This window comes from Sceloporus occidentalis, unplaced genomic scaffold, assembly GCF_023333645.1.
Source record: "Sceloporus occidentalis isolate IW3139 unplaced genomic scaffold, rSceOcc1.0.p SCAF_1, whole genome shotgun sequence".
Lineage (NCBI taxonomy): Eukaryota > Metazoa > Chordata > Lepidosauria > Squamata > Phrynosomatidae > Sceloporus > Sceloporus occidentalis.
Genome location: NW_028316981.1, coordinates 38237641 through 38254238, shown reverse-complemented (window position 1 = coordinate 38254238; position 16598 = coordinate 38237641). Strand labels below are relative to the sequence as shown.

The following is a 16598-nucleotide window of genomic DNA, read 5'->3' as shown; positions in this document are numbered from 1 at the left end:
GATATGACTTTGGTTATGTTGAAAGAGTTATGAGCTCAGGTAAGTTCTGATAAGAGAATTCTGTTGTTAGGCTCAGTTTGGACTGAAACAGACCAGCTCAAAGGAGTGGTGTTATGCTGCCCCTGAAAGAGCTGGGTGAGCACCGCAGCAACCACATGCCACGGCCCCAATCCAACCAGTCTCCAACCCAAATAGGAGTGGAAAAAAGCTGCCCTTTCCACTGCAGCTGTGGCTTTTTGCTGTTTCTGTGGTGTGGCACATGTAAAAGCCATGAAGCTGGCGCACATGTGGTCAGCCGTGTAGCTTCCTTGAGGCATGGGGGTGGTGTCAGAGCATGCAGTGTCTAAACGGCGCACTCAGACACCGCCCCCAATCCTGCGCAAAGGGGCCATCTGCTTTCCCCCTTTCTGTGCTCAGAGACATAATTTTCTTTAATTCTCGCTGTATATCATTCGTATCTGCCCCCAGCTGGTGGAATAATATACAGAAGTTTCTGTCATATATTTTGGATCCCAGCTCAGACAAAGCAATAGAGTAATCTTTGTGCTTGCTTTGTTTGTCCCACCACCATCAGTGTAGTGTCACTCACATACACAAAGAATTGCCTTGTTTTAGAACTTTTGTCCCATAATTTCTCAGGCTCTTTGTCCCACAGAATATGTAATGATACCTGTATACTTTGTTATGGTTAGTCAGTCAGGAACACCTTTTGGGCTCCCATACTCCTCCTCTGACTTTATCAACTCACTGGTGATTCATCCTGTGTGAGTGGTACAGCCAGACCCTAAATTTATTAACTCAATTGCAGAATAATTTGATCATTCACATTTTGTTCTATCATTTTTATTTGTTAATTTTTAACAGTGAAAGAATTATAAGTACTCCCTAGTCAGAGGCTGAAAAATGGAGTTCAGTTTATGGTCCTGGGTTAAAAGAGAAAGAAAGAAGGAATTTATTCAAGGTTTACTGGAGATCTTTCTTTCTTTCTTTCTTTCTTTCTTTGATAACTTTGTATAACTGGCATGCAGTTAATAGCCTCCTGTCTATTGCAACTTCACATTTATTCTGAGATTATATAAACCTCTAAAATATGCTTTAATTTTAAAGGGACTACTTTTTTATTTTCCAGAGGAAGTATAATTACCATGTTATTAAGCATGGATTATCATAATTTTACATTTTGGTGACTGATGTAATAAATAGCAGCAAAATTCCATATATCTAACTACAAGTGCATGTATATTTCCATTTTATGTGTAGATTATCATTTTGACAGGGATAATGAGGATGCCTAGCGTAACCAATCAAAGAAAGTTTAACAATCCAATCCATTTAGAGGAACTTTTGCTTTAATTTCAAAGTTGACTGTAGCATGGGTCATTTTGCACGATGGAGATTCCTTGTAGCTACAGTGGTTTATACAGCAGTACTATGCAAAATCAGTATTATGCAAATCAGGGAACAGGGACAAATCTGAAAGAGCTGCTGTCACATTACCATTTGTTGTTGTTGTTGGTAACTGCCCTCAAGTCGGTTCAAACTCATGGCAACCCTGTGGATGAAACATCTCCAAGAATCCCTATCCTCCACTGTCCTGCAAGCCCTTGCCCACAACCCCTCTGATTGAGCCTATCCATCTGGTTTGTGGTCTTCCTCTCTTTCTTTTTACCTTCTACCTTTCTTAGCATTATTGGGTTTTTTTTTTAGTGATCTGTGCCTTCTCAAAGTATAATAGTCTCATCTCGATCATGTTTGCCTCCAAGGAGAGCCCTGGTCTGATCTGTTCAAGAACCTATTTGTTTGTCTTCTTAGCTGTCCATGGTACCCTAAGTACTCTTCTTCAGCACCACATTTCTCTCTGCTTCCTTTACTATCCAGCTGTCTCATCCATACATGGTAATTGGGAATACAATGGCCTGAATGATTCTGACTTTAGTGCTCAGTTGTATGCCTTTGCTTTTCAGTATCTTTTCCAGTTCTTTCATAGTGGCCTTTCCCATTCCTAGTCTTCTTCTTATTTCCTGACTGCAGTCTCCATTCTGATTAATGTTTGATCCTAGATATGGGAATTCTTTAACTATTTCAGTTTCCACGCTGCCTTGAGTTCCTATAATGGGAGAAAGGCTGGATATAAGAAAATCATCTTCATCATCTTTGACCTTCCTTATTAACTGTTCCAGTTCCTCAATGTCTTCTGCTAATATTATGGTGTCGTACACATATCTTAAGTTGTTAATGTTGCTTCCTCCTATCTTCACTCCCCCATTTTCTGATTCTAATTTTGTTTTTCTTATGCTGTTTTCAGCATATAAATTAAACAAGCAAGGTGATAGGATGCAGCCTGGCCTGACCCCTTTGCCTATTGGGAACCACTCAGTTTCCATAGTGACCCATAAATGTTGACCGGGATTTTGGGCTCAGTTTTTGGGCATAATTTTTTAGACTTATATATGTGTATATACAGTAATTCTACTTATTATCTTCTCTATTTTCAGCAAGAAATAGGAAGGGTACATCTATAAATCTGCATCTGTAGAGTTCCTCCCTCTATGTCCCTCTCCATTCACACTCCACCATGTTTGGTCTATGCCTCCTTCCATCTTGAGGTTGTTGCTTTCATAGGATGGAGTTCATCCTTATGTTGCTCATTTTTGTCAAATGTGTGCCCATGACAATTTGTCAAACATTTTTATGCCCATGACAACTGAATTCTTGAATGCTCTACCCAAAGCACAAATTGTGTCCAGACCACAGATAGTCCTGGAAGTGCAAACTGGGTGAAAACTATGAAAAATGTTGGTGAGAGCAGATGCCTCACACCTACCTAGGAAGAACATATCAACAGACTGAGATAACATCCCAAATTAACTCTTTCAATTTCTTCTTTTGATTCTAGCTAGTAAGAGGTGATGTAAAAAGCAAGGGAAACATTAGACTGGAAATGAACTTCCCTCACATTTATTTCTAATAAGAAACATAAGCTTTGATCTGAAGTTTATTTTGAGGCGGGATACAGACGGGCAGGAGAAGACGTCTTGGAGGTGTATTCTGCTGAATACGGAGCCTCCAGACTGACCGCCCCGGGGGCGTGGCTCAGGTGTATGGGGCTTCCACATGGGGGGCAGTGAAGACGCCTCACCTGGGGCCGTTTCTGACCCGCAGTTTCCAAACCGCCACCTCGGAGGACGCTGCAAAGAGAGAGGCAGCTTCTGCACGGGCGGCCAAAAACGGGGCTTTTTTTTTCTTTTGCCGGCTGGCGGATGCGCAGCTGCGCAGCTGCGGCACTCAGCAGCGGCAGCAGAAAGCATATGTGCACATTTAAAGTGCCTAAGCCCCTTTAAAACTTTTTCCCTCGCCCTGCCCAAGAACAATAGTGGTCTCCTGCCAGCTGGTGATCAGCTGGTGTTGGCATCCTTGTCCGCTTGCACGTTGCCAATGTCACCAGCATCATGGATGCCTCCTCTCCTTTGGTCCCCGCGCTCTTGCTGAATCTGCAATGCACAGCCACAGCTGTCGCCGCTGCCACCGCTGTCCCCCTGCCATCCCCCATCACCTCCCTTGTACATATGTAAATATTTAAAGTTTTAGGAGTTTTTATTGTTAGGTGAAAATGGCACAGGAATGTGTGTAGGGGTTCACTTTAAATTCCAAACTTTCCCCGATTCTAGCAGCGCATGCGTACATGTTGCTCTAGGGTTAGGGTTAGGGTTAGGGTTAGGGTTAGGGTTACGAGTCTTAAAATGCGCTGCAGCTGTGCTGCAGCTTCCACACCTGCATGGCAGCTGACGCTGCAATTAAAGCCTGACTGCAAACTGCGCATGTTCCAGGACCCCGACTCATTATGTGACGCAGCAGACACAGAGCTTTTAAATGGGCAACTTAAATTAGCAGCGTAACAATTCTGGCGTACCGGTGCAGCAGCTTACAGACGGAGCTGCGCAGCTGCGCATCATACAGAAAAGAAGCGGGGAAAAGCAGCACCTTTTTAATGCCACTTTTTCCCGCTTGGGGCGGGCGGGCGGCGTGTTCATGGCGGCATTCAGGTAAGGGCTGTCTGAAGGCTCTACCTTCATGATGTCATGAACACACCCCTTTTTGCCCGTCTGTATCCCGCCTGAGAAGTTCAAATATTTCTCAATAGTCTAATTACAGCAGATAGAGGAGGATATTTACATTAACCTGAAATTGGGCTCTTCAAGATCGAAGGCCCTGTGACTTCAAAGAAGAGCTTGAAGACTGACAATTAATGTTTTATTATCAATCTATATGCTTATTCTGTCATATGAATATTTGTGATACAAATACAAATCTGTGCCCTAATACAATATTCACTATGGATATCAAAAACAGGAGACAGATTCTTAGGATTGTGCTCCAAAATTCAAACGTTGATCACTTCTGTGCTGCTAGTTGGAGGGGGGCAGTTAGTGGCCTCCTACTTCTTTGGACACTGATAGCAATCCAAACAAACTTTGTTCTTTCTTTCTTTCTTTCTTTCTTTCTTTCTTTCTTTTCTTCCTTAAACTTTATTACTGGAGGAGAAGGATGCAATTTTAGCAGTTTAATATATGCTGGCTTAATATGTTTTATACGCTTGGTGTGCTTGATCTTAGCTATTATGGTTTCACTCCTAATACAATGAACCAACTACTGGAGGGGGGTGTCGGTTATTCTGATCTAACTGCCATAATAAAAAAAAGTTAGATTTCATAAACAGTTATGAACGTTGGCAGCTGCCTATCATATTGTATAATGTCCTGTATTGCGCATGAAGACAGTGTCAACTTAGATTTTATATGTGAAGTAATTTCAAAGCATTTATTTGCTTTCTCTTGAGTCCTTAACCTAATTCAAGTAACATAATTGGCTGAATATTTTTCCACATAACTAATTGGCTAGTTGCCAGTGTGGAAACCATTGTCTGACTTGATGATGATCAGAAATTAACATGACATTTGCGTGGTGGTAATGGAATATATTAGTAATGTAATTCTTGACTGTAAGAAAGAGTCCATCATCTCCCTTAACCTATGATCAGCACGATAGGCTGAAAGAATGATGAAATGTTCCCAGCAGGCAGTTCTCAGCAGTGGCTAGCCAATCTCTGTGTCAAATTTTGTTTTAAATTCTTCAGACAAAGCTGTAATGCTTACCAATTAATTACCACAAATGTCAATTAAAAATCTACCAAATAATGCAGTAAGATTAAATTTCAATTAAATGAATTACATTTAACAAGAGGGAATGGAACATTATTTTAATGAATTCTGCTGAAGGTGACAGATTCTATAGATAGGTTTGTGCACTCTAGGTGGATCTGGATTCATTGGGCAGTGTGAAGTGTGCAAGCTCATACATATATTAACTGTGAGAATTATTTCCACTACACTCATGTCCTTAAGGAGCTGGGAGCCCCAAAGTGTCACATATAATCAAACAAAAGGAGCCTTTTATACTGTTTCAGCATTTCTCTTTCATGTGTAGAAATGTATTTCAGATCTTCATGCAAAATATGTTTACATATTTTTTTCTGTAACTATAGGAGGTTTGTTGATTTCATGGGGAGTGTGGGGGGTGAGAGAGCCTCCTATTAATTACAGTTTTTTAATTACAGCTCTCCTCCCTCATTTCTTTTTCTGTTTCATTCATATCTCAAAGTAACCAATTGTTTTACATTTGTTCTGTAATGTTCCTAATGGAATCGTACAATACTAAGGGTAGGCAAAATAAGGACTACATCTCTATCCCTGTGGAAGTTTTGCAGGCCTGTATAGCTGCATTTTGTTTTTGTTGGCAATTTATCTGTACTCTGCTGATTTCACAGAGAAAGCATTGGTGAGCTTGGAAGAGGTTACAGGGTCTAAGTTACCTCCTCTTGTTTTGTGCAGCTGTAAGTGATAATCTGGGTATGTCTTGCAGATGTGAAGTTTCAGCTGGAGCACTAGTGTGGTGTAGTAGTTTGAGTGTTGGACTATGATTCTGGGAGATCAAGATTCAAATCCTCACTGAGCTATGAAACTCCACTGGGTGTCCATGTGGGGCAAGTCAAACTCTCTTAGTCTCAGAGGATGACAATGGCAACCCCACCCCCAAAGAAAACCTTGTGATAAATTTGCATTAGGGTCATCGTAAGTTGGAAACAACTTGAAAGCACACAACAACAATAAACTACCACTGTGCTAGATAAATAGGTGTTAATAGCTTTCTCACTTTAAGCCATTTATTATCTTGCTCAGTTCTATACACTGTATACATTCCTGATAACTCCAGCAAGGTAAAATATATGAAAGGTGCAAAAGCCACTTCATCTTGTGCTGGCATTGTACTAGGTTATATAAACTAAAAGGGGTAAAATTTTACTGGTAGGAAAGTGTGAGGATAAGACTTACGGTGATATTGCTGGAACAGAAAGTGAGTAAACAGTAGATATGATGAGGTCGCATCAGTACATCATTTTCCAGTGGCATTTCAGTCACTGTACCTCCAGGATCACAAAATAAGGTTAAAGTGGTACTTAAAGCGTAACACTGCATAGCTGGATGAGCCCAATCCTGTCATCTGAGTTAACATGTTTGAATCTTTATGCATCCAGAAGCTATGATGTACACATGGTAGATCAAACTGCTGATACTTTGTTAAAGAAGAGTGGTCTTTGTATTAGGAGGCAACATGGAGCTCCTTTTAATGCTACTTTAATAGAATTGTGCATTAGTCACCTGTAGAAAATTGTGTATGCCTTCAGTATATGATTATATGCATCATTTTAAGCCTTAAATGGAATATGTTTTAAAAGGAGTATGTTTTAAATGAGTTATCCAAATGATACATTTAACTAATTTTTTTGAACCTCAAAAGCTGAGTTTAAAAGGTAAGAAATATCTGCAAGTATTAAAAATGTGTTCTGTTTAGAGGAAAGGGTGTTGCAGCCACAAGTCTTCAACTGATACTGAAAACAGAATGCACACTATTTTTGGCTAATCTCTGAATTGCTGTGTGATCCAGAGTCTTCTAAGAAGAAACACGTCTGCTTACTTTTGTACCTCTTTATCTCTATTTAGGTTCCTTGATTTTTGTATTGCCATATCTGAAAGGGAGTAACAGAAGAAAAGAGAAAATCAATTTACTGTCACTAACATGTAGCTCCACTTCATGGTTCACGTTTTGCAAGTGGAAATAGAATCAGCTTATAGGGCTCCTCTATCCCCCTTTCTCTGTCCAGTGGCTGAAGATGACTTCTGTGCTCCAGCATTCAGTCAGGAAAGAGAGGAGAGAAAGTGCATTTTCTCAGCATTCAACAACCAGGAGGCAGTGAATATCAAGGAAATGGCATATTGCAAATGGTCTCTTCTACCAGTTGGAAGTACACAAAAACATGTTAGCTAGGAAAGACATAAAGAATTGGCCCGTGGAACCAGCTCACCCTCAAAAGAGCAATTTTCCAAAAGGATTAAACCCCCAGACAATGTTGAGATAATAATTCATAGTCCTGAAAAATTGCCCCCCTCCCTCTAGGTTTATTGCTTTTTTGGAAAGAGAGGGTGTCATAATAAAGAAGGAGCTTTTGAAGCTCTGAGGGCCAGTTCATATAGCTCATTTTATGTACACATGAGCTATCCTTTGCCATATAGGCAGCTACAATCCGAAGAAGGAATGTAATTGTGAAACTGGTTTTAGGACAATATACCCAGTAGCAACAAATATTGTGATTACAATACAACACTGCCAGTTCTTCCAGATGATGAAATTATGGGCATCACTTCGTGGAATCCCTGCTACCTGCCTTCAAGTTCAACTCAGGCTGCATCCACACTACAGAAAAATAATCCAGCCTGACACCATTTTAACTGCCATGGCTTAATGCTGTGGAATTCTGGGCACTGTAGTTTTATGAGACATTTAGCCTTCTCTGTCAGAGAGCTGTGGTACCACAACAAATCCCAGGATTCCACAGCACTGAGTCATGGTTGCTAAAGTTATGTCAGACTGGATTATTTCCGCAGTGTGGATGCAGCCTCAGAGTTAGTTTTTTCTTGTGAATATTGTCTGAGGATGGTCAGTTTTATAAGCTGTCAGATGGAAGTTCTGAAGAACTTTGTAACTAAGAAAGTAAGGGTTGTAAATGTATAATATTCACACAGGGTCACATTCATTAAACCGTCAGAGCAGTATTGCATTCTGAGGGGGGGTGCATAGGTTCCTTCCATTAATACTCCCTTCTTGCAGAGTCTAAAGAATTACTTATTATTTAAATGCATGTGGAAAAAGTTAGCTCTGGACTATTTGCCAGCAAAATCTTTGTTAATACTGACTGTAATGTCTTGGATGTTATTTGCACAGGAACATTACATGGTCAAATAATTGAAAGAGTTCAACTATCATAGTATTCAAGTATAAATGTGTCATCAGTGCTATTTCTGAAGGTGGATAATCTACAAATTTGTGATCTAGCTAGGCATATGGGCCCATGCTTTGAATTAGAACATAATAACCCTTACCAAAAGATTTCAACGTACATTCAGCCGTTTTGGTATCCATCCCACGTTCATAGGGCCAGTCCTCTATTAGAAGAGACAAATAAATCAAAATTTTATGCTAGGGTTGGAAAGAAGTTGCAAAGATCGAGCAGGATCTGATATATGTAGAACTGGAATACTTCTGAGTTTAGGGAGGAGAGTCTCCTAAAATACACAGCTCATCATTGTACCTGTTTGGAATCACAGTTACAGAGGTGGTAAACTTTGGAAGCTGCCCTAGATCACAGCTTTGAAATCTCACTTTTTTAGACTGTGAGTTCTGAAACAAATCAGACAATATTGTCATGCTTGGCTGGGCAATTCTGGAACACGCAGTCCCAAAATGTAACTTTTCAAACCTCTCTGCTGTATGTTTGTGTATAACACCATTTTTAGGCTTGGGGGTTTATTTATTTATTTGTTTGTAATTTTCAGAGTTTTTTGTTAGTTATTTGGCTTTATTCAGAAATGTAAAGATGTCCAAAAATGTACAATGTACCCAATAAAATATATCTTACAAAAATATAAAGAGAGTTCCTTTTTTATTGATTTTGCTGTAAAGGTAGAATTTCCCAGTTTTGTATGTTAGACAAATGCCTACTTTTCCTTCTCATTTCAGTACAATGTCATATAGTTGTTTGTTCTTATGGGATTTTTTTTTACTACATTTCTTTTAAATTCTGTCACTGAAGTGTATGAGAGCTGACATGTGTAAATATGTAGTTAGACAACTGCAAAAGTATATTATTTGCTGATCGACCATAATGGTTGCACAGAAGCCATTATACTCAATCATATCATGTCAATCTGTGGTAGTTATTATGATGGTAATGCAGATACACTTTCTTTTTTTGCTTTTTTTTTTAAAAAAAACATTGTTGTACATGTGCTATAGCAGCTTGTAATTGTCAGTATTATTCTCATTTTTGTAGTAATAAAAGAACTTAGATTAACCTATAAGACTGTAAGAATAATAGCAATAAATTTTCAATAATCTGAAGAGCAATATGAAAAATACAAATATAGTACAGGACTTTGTGTTAGCTGTGGAGTTAAATTGCTTGTTTGTGACTAGGTTGGGTACATGCACAGCTAATTTTCTACAAATTCTTGCATTATATCAAATCTGAGTTTAGTCCCTGTACAAATTATAGATGCATCTGGATTTCACTCTAGTTAGACTGGTGAGAGATTTGTTTCTGACATTGAATGGCAGTTACCTTATGTTTTAGTATGGCTTAACTGAATTTGTCAACTTTTAGACTAGGGGTAAGTGTGGGGACTATATTGATTTTCTTGTACAGGTTCGCTCCACCATTAGAAAGAGTGAGACAGCAGCTTTAGGTATCAGATACCAGGGTCAATAACAGCCTCTTCTGAGAAAAACATGCTATCTTATACCCCCTATATTATTGCCAGTGCTGAAGCAAGATTTAACTACAAGTCCTGTTGGCTTCTGTATATGAAATGTCTTGGGTTACCCCTGTCTTTGTACCAAATCATCTAGGTAGGCCTGGGCTTTATCCTGTCTGAGCCTGGTAGAATATGATTCTTTATTGCAAAATGGGGATAGCAGATAAAACCAAAGAACATGGGCTTATGATTCACAATGATATAAAAAATAGAACAAGGAAAGGAGAGAGAGGGATGAATTAAAGTGTATGGAAGTGTATAGATGTAGAGACTTTTGATTGAGATTCAAAGTGATTTACAAGTTGAGTCTCCCTTATTGGAAATGCTTGGCACCAGAGGTGTTTTGGAATATTATTATTATCATTATCATTATCATCATCATTGGATTTTGGAATACTTATATTTGCATATACATACATAATGAGATATCGTGGAGATGGGACACAAGTCTAAACAAAAAAAATCATTTATCCTTCACACGCCTTATAGACATAGCCTGACGTTATATTTATACAATATTTGTAATAATTTTGTGCATGAAGTTAAGTTTGTCTACACCGAACCATCAGAAAGCAAAGGTACCATCATCTCACCCATCCATGAAAAAAGTTTTGGTTTTTGGAATATTTTGGATTTCAAAATTCTGGGTAAGGGAGACTCGACCTGCATAACAAATTAGTAGAGTGAAGATTCTCTGAACTGGAAAGAATGAATAAATCTTATCATTTGTTTGCTAAAGTGAAAGGGAAGCCTTCAGTCTAGTAAAAAAGACGGTATTTCTTTTTTGGAGAAAACAATTCCATAGATCAGAAATCTTTGAAGACATTCTGACTGTTACAAATCAGGAAAGGATCTGGAAGTGTTCATCTCTTAAGATGATATCATAATTGTAAGTTACTGGCCAGTATTGGAACATACTGGTAAGGCTCAGCTGACAGGACAAGTAGTATTTTGCATGGAATTGATGGAAGAGCTTGTGTCTTTTGGGCTAAGGCTGGCTTTTTGGTTGAGCTGTTTGGAGGCTTGTTTGTGTATGTCTGGGGCATTAATCTGCACTGTTTGTTTTCTTGCCTGAGGATGAGAAAAACTACACCTGCAGCAAGTGTTAGCTGGGTATCCTGATGGAAGAGAAAATTCAACAGCGTGAGGCTTGTTTATCCACACTTCAACTATTATGTAGGATTAAGACTTTTTGCAAACAGCAGAGCAGGCTAACCTGGAAGGGTAACAGTCAGGGGATACCTCTAAGGAAGAGAATGATTCCCAAATGCCAGAGGCAGACATTTGAAATAATGTGATACATAGAGGCACAACTCGGTACCCTACTGTGAGTTTGGAGCTGCTATCAACTGTAGGCTTCCTGATTGATCAATGATTATGAGGCAGAGGCAGGGACAACAGTCTCATTCTCAGAGAGTGAAGAGGTGATCTTGGAGGGTTCAGTTTATGGGACAGCTCTCAGAGGAAGAAGAGGTGTGGGCTAGTGCTAGAGGAAAAGAAGCAGTAGTGTGCGGGCATAAAAGGATGTCTCAAGAGATATGCTGTCTCCAGGGACATAACAACGATGACAAGACTCATAAAACTTCACTGACTATATTCCTTCCTTCTGATCCATATGGGAACAAATGATATTACAGATATAAGCTTCAGTCTAATATCTCCTCAATGTAATACAGTATAAATCTCCACCTGTTGAGATATCCTATGGCAGCATGACACAACTATACAAATTGCAAGATTGTGCAACACATATCAATAATGATGTTGTCTGCTATGCAGAGTTGCAGTGCACAACATTGCAACTCTATCAGCAGACTACATCTGCTGCACTATGGCAAACAACAATCCTCTGATAGCCTGAGAACCACTGGGTTATACATTACTACTGTTAGGTGGACTTGTAATTGCTTGACCAACTGCTCATCCATGGTCACCAATGGTTCCTCTTCATCCTGAAGAAAAGAGACTGGCAGGATGCCACTGTGCTCTGTCCTGGGCTCTCTGTTGTTCACCTTATTTATAAATGACTTGTTTGACAGAATAAAAGGCATGTTTTTCATATTTACAGATGACATCAAACTGGGGTGTTGGTGGTAGTGAACATCCCAGAGGACAGGATCAGAATTCAAAATGACTTTCACAGATTGAAGAGCTGAACAAATTCATTTGAATAAAATGAGTTTCAGCAGGGATAAATGGAAAAGTACTACATTTAGTTAGGACTAATGAAATGAACAAATATAGAATGGGTGCCACTTGACTTGACAGCACTACACATGGAAAGGATGTAGAAGTCTTAATAGACTATAGATTAAACCTAAGTCAGCAGTATGGTGCAGTGACCAAAAAACAAAATAAAAACAAAACCCTAATGCAATGGAAGGCTACATCAGCAAGAGAATAGTACCTAGACTGAGGAAAATAATATTTTCATTCTGTTCTGCTTTGTTTAGAAGTCACCTAGAACTGTGCCCAGTTCTGAGTGCCACAGTTCAAAAAGAACACTGACAGGGTAGAAGGTGTCCAGAGATAGGCATCCAAGACAGTAAAAGGTCTGGAAACCAAGCCCTAGGAGGAACGGCATAGGGAACTGTGTTCAGTTTGACAAAGAGAAAATTGAGTTTTGATATCATAGCCATATTTAAATATCTAAAGTAGTGTCACAGAATAATAGAATCAAAGAATTAGAAGGGGCCCCATAAGTAATCGAGTCCAAACCGACATCTAATACAGGGACCCTATCTAGAGCACCTCCAGGAGATAGCTGTCCAGGCTCTGTGTGAAGACATCCTTCACTAGATAATTGGTTCTATTACCAAACCAGTCTGACCATCAAGAAGAAACAGAGAGAATCACAGAATCATACAGTTGGAAGAGACCACAAAGGCCATCCAGTCCACCCCCTGCGATGCAGGGATACCCATTCAAAGCACTCCCCCTACAAATAGCAATCCAGTCTTCTTTAAAACCCTCCAGAGAAAGAGACTCAACTACACTCCAAAGCAGCATAGACGTTCCTTCTAAAGTTTGATCAAAATATATCCTTCTGTAACTTAAAACCATCAGACCTAGTCCTACCGTCGAGGCAGCAGAGAACAAACCTGCACCCTTCTCTGTGTGGCAACCCTTTAGATATTTAAAGAGTGCAATCATGTCACCCCTCAGTCTTCTTTTAACCAGGCTGAATATGTCAAATTCCCTCAACCTTTGTTATATGTTTGTATCTCCATACCTCTTACCATCTTTGTTATCCTTCTCTGAACCTAGTTCAACTTGTCTATATCCTTCTTCAAATGAGGTATGCAGGACTGAATGCAGTACTCCAGATAATTCTTCTTTAGAGGTCTTTTAACAGAGGTTGTATGGCCATCTCCAAGTGTTTTAGTTGTTTATTCCTCCATGGCAAGTAGTTGAGTTAGGTTGCCCTTATGGTTTATTACAGTTTTCTTATTCCATGAGTCTGTGATATATTGGAATTTAGAATTTGAAAATAATGTAATGATATGTTTTATTGGTACAGAAGGGGAAACAAAGTGATATCATTACTGCATAGGCAGCTATGAAATTCTTAAATCCTTCACTGAAGTTTGGTGATGCAATTGAGGCAAAACAGACCTTTGAAAACAAGATATCCTGCGAGAATGCACCTTGCTTTGAACCCCAGTTGTACTTCAAGCCTGTTCACCTTCCAAACCTATGATTCTGCTTTAAAACAAGGTACACGATTTTGGTTTAATTTGCTTTGAAGGATAACTAGTTTATGTTGCCATTGCTTTGCTGCCAACATTTGATGCCAAATTGTACAGATCAGCATCAGCCCCCAGTGGATTCAGGGAAAGCAGTGTTTCCTTTTGATCCCCATAACTTGCACACACTTCTTCTAAGTCTCCTAACTTGGTAGAAAAGTGGAGAATCTGACAGGGACCTCTAGAACCAGAGCATAAAAGCCTTCATCTGTTTCAGAAGACACTGTTAGAGCAAGTTGCTCATTGAACTCTATAAGGTGCTGTAGCATCCATGTTGGCTTATGGTCCAGCTTCAGGCTTGAATATGACATGGCTGCTCCATTCGTTCAAAAATTTTGTGTTGGCTTGCACAGCAGAGAGGGAAGGTTTACATATTTTTTCTGATGAAATTTCAATATGTGTGTTTCATGTTCTTGCCCTGAAAATACAAACTGCCCAGAAATCTGCCAAACAGTTGTCTTCTTTTTGACCACCATTTTAAGGCATACATTGTGGTTGTATATTAGTGTTAAGAACTGAATCTTACATTTATTAAAGAAACTTGACCAGGGAAAGGCAACTCTTTTAAGAGTGTCTTTGTCTTTCTCTTATTAGAATCTGAATGACTTTCAGTCTGCAATTAAAGTCCTTTTTTTGAGGTAGCTATTTAAATATTTATTAGCATCAGAGTATCGGGTTTTCTAAATAACTCTCAAAGCATTTGCATGCACACACAAAAACTGTTGACAATTCTGTAGTGGAATAGAGTAATTCATTTTTTAATAAAAAAAACCCTCAAGCGTGATTGGCTTCGTTGCTGAGGATTTTATTTTAGGGAAAATTCGGTGTCAACTGAAAAATGGTTCCATTCTGAAAAGACAAAAATTCCCTTACTTGTGAAAATGTGTCTTGGCAGCCGATCTGACTTCTGATACAAGATTTAACACTTCTCTTGAAAAATGAATATTTACCATGGCAACAGCAACATTGTACACCACATGTTGGAGATTTGTTTTCTTTGCCTTTATGGATTGTGTTGATGGCATGGACTTTTAGTTGCTGCCCCTTTGCAATGGGTGTTTAATCTACGGTTGCTCAGAGGTTGATAAGCTGTACCACACAAATGAGATTCTGAGATGCAGAGAAACATGTTGTACATATTAGGGATATATATTTGGCTAGTGGCATATCTTGAATCTGCTTCATACAACCAAATGCGGCAGGGTCTAAGCATCTGTGATTGCTCTTTAAGATTAAATGGTAGAAACCTCAGGCTGTGAAATCACATGCTCCAGGATTTGTCTTTTAGGGTTTGCTTTTTATGTGGGGAAAAAATTTGCTTCATGGGCAACGTGTGCCTTCAACACTTATTTCACAGCTCTTTAATGGACTCAGGACAATTCCCCCAATCTTCCTGTACTCTTTAAAACCAGCCAGTCACCCCAAAATATTATTAAATTGCCACTTAAAACTACTTCAAATTGCAACAGTTTTGCCCCCAACACACACACACACACACACACACACACACACACACACCAGTTTCCAAATCCTTCTAAAAATATAAACAAGACAGAAAATAGGGTGAAAACAAATCTGGAAGTGACATCATGTCACTCCTGGTTTTGCTTTTGCATGGTGGTACAGCCTGCTGAAGTGGTGTTAAAATATTGCCCCCTGCCCTAGCACAATTTCCTATCCCTGATAGGGAGGTTTTTTCCTGGAAACTGTACAGCTTGAAAAGAAGGACTTATATTCCTCAAGTTAAAAAATGCTCTGCAGGGAGCTTTGTACAGAGAGTGCATTGTTTAGCAGTATTTCTCTAAGATTGCTACATTGATTTCAAAAGAAGAAAGATAAAAGTCTGAAATTGTTGGAATGCAAGCTATTCACCCAGGGATTTAGGTAACAATGGTCCAAAATACACCGCACAAACAATCCGGGTTGACATCACTGTAACTGCCCTGGCTCAGTGCTAGGGAATCCTGGAAATTGTACTTTATTGTGACACCTTAGCTCTCTGACAGAGAAAGCTAAATGTCTTACAGAACTACAGTTCCCAGAATTCCCTAGCATTGAGCCAGGGCAGTTAAAGTGATCTCAAACTGGATTATTTCTCCAGTGTATCTTGGGCCAATGGTTTCTGTGCAGCGAAAAGCACCAGATCTTGCCTGATCTTGGAAGCTAAACAAGAGGTTCAAAACACACGGCAGAAATAACCCAGTTTTAGCCACCTCTGTCAGAGAGCTCAGGTGCCACTATAAACTACAGTTCCCAGGATTTCCTAGCACTGAGCCAGGGCAGTTAAAGCAGTCTCAAACTGGATTACTTCTGCAGTGTGTTTTGGACCTGAGTCAGCCCTGTTTAGTACTTGGATGGGAAGCCTCCAAAAATACCAGGAGCTGTAGGCTTCATTTCAGAGGAAGTAGCTTGCAAACCAGCTCTGAATATTCCTTGCCTAAGAAAACCCTGTGGAAAAAAAATAGGGCTACCATAAGTCAACAGGCCAGTAGAAAGCACATACCCACAATATGGTTCCCTATACCAACAAATGGTAATAACTCAGCCTTTCTGAATGAGTCAGAACTGCCTGATACATCATTCCACTTTACCCCTGCAATATACCTATAGATAAAGAGGTGTCTGTGTGCACTTTATCCCCTTCCTTATAAAATTAATACAAAATAAAAATAAAGAAAAAAGAGAATAAGAATAAAAAAGAGCTTCCAATTTCATCTGCACATAATCCATATAATGCAATTGTTTAACTGTGCTGCATTGGTAACTTTTTGTAACACAGATGTGATAATGGAACACTTGGGTCCTTTAAACCTGATAACAAATTTCTGATTCGATTATAATTTGTACATAAATTCTTACACTGATTGTTTTTGTTCTCTCTTTATATTTTTAAAGCAGAATTTAAATAATGATCTGGCTTGTGGAA

General features: G+C 39.2%; 1 protein-coding gene across 4 annotated transcripts in view; it reads left to right on the top strand.

Annotated features, from left to right (window-relative positions):
• FOXP1 (forkhead box P1) overlaps nucleotides 1-16598 on the top strand; it is a 699809-nt gene that overhangs the window by 102276 nt on the left and 580935 nt on the right. The gene's annotated exons all lie outside the window — the stretch shown is intronic.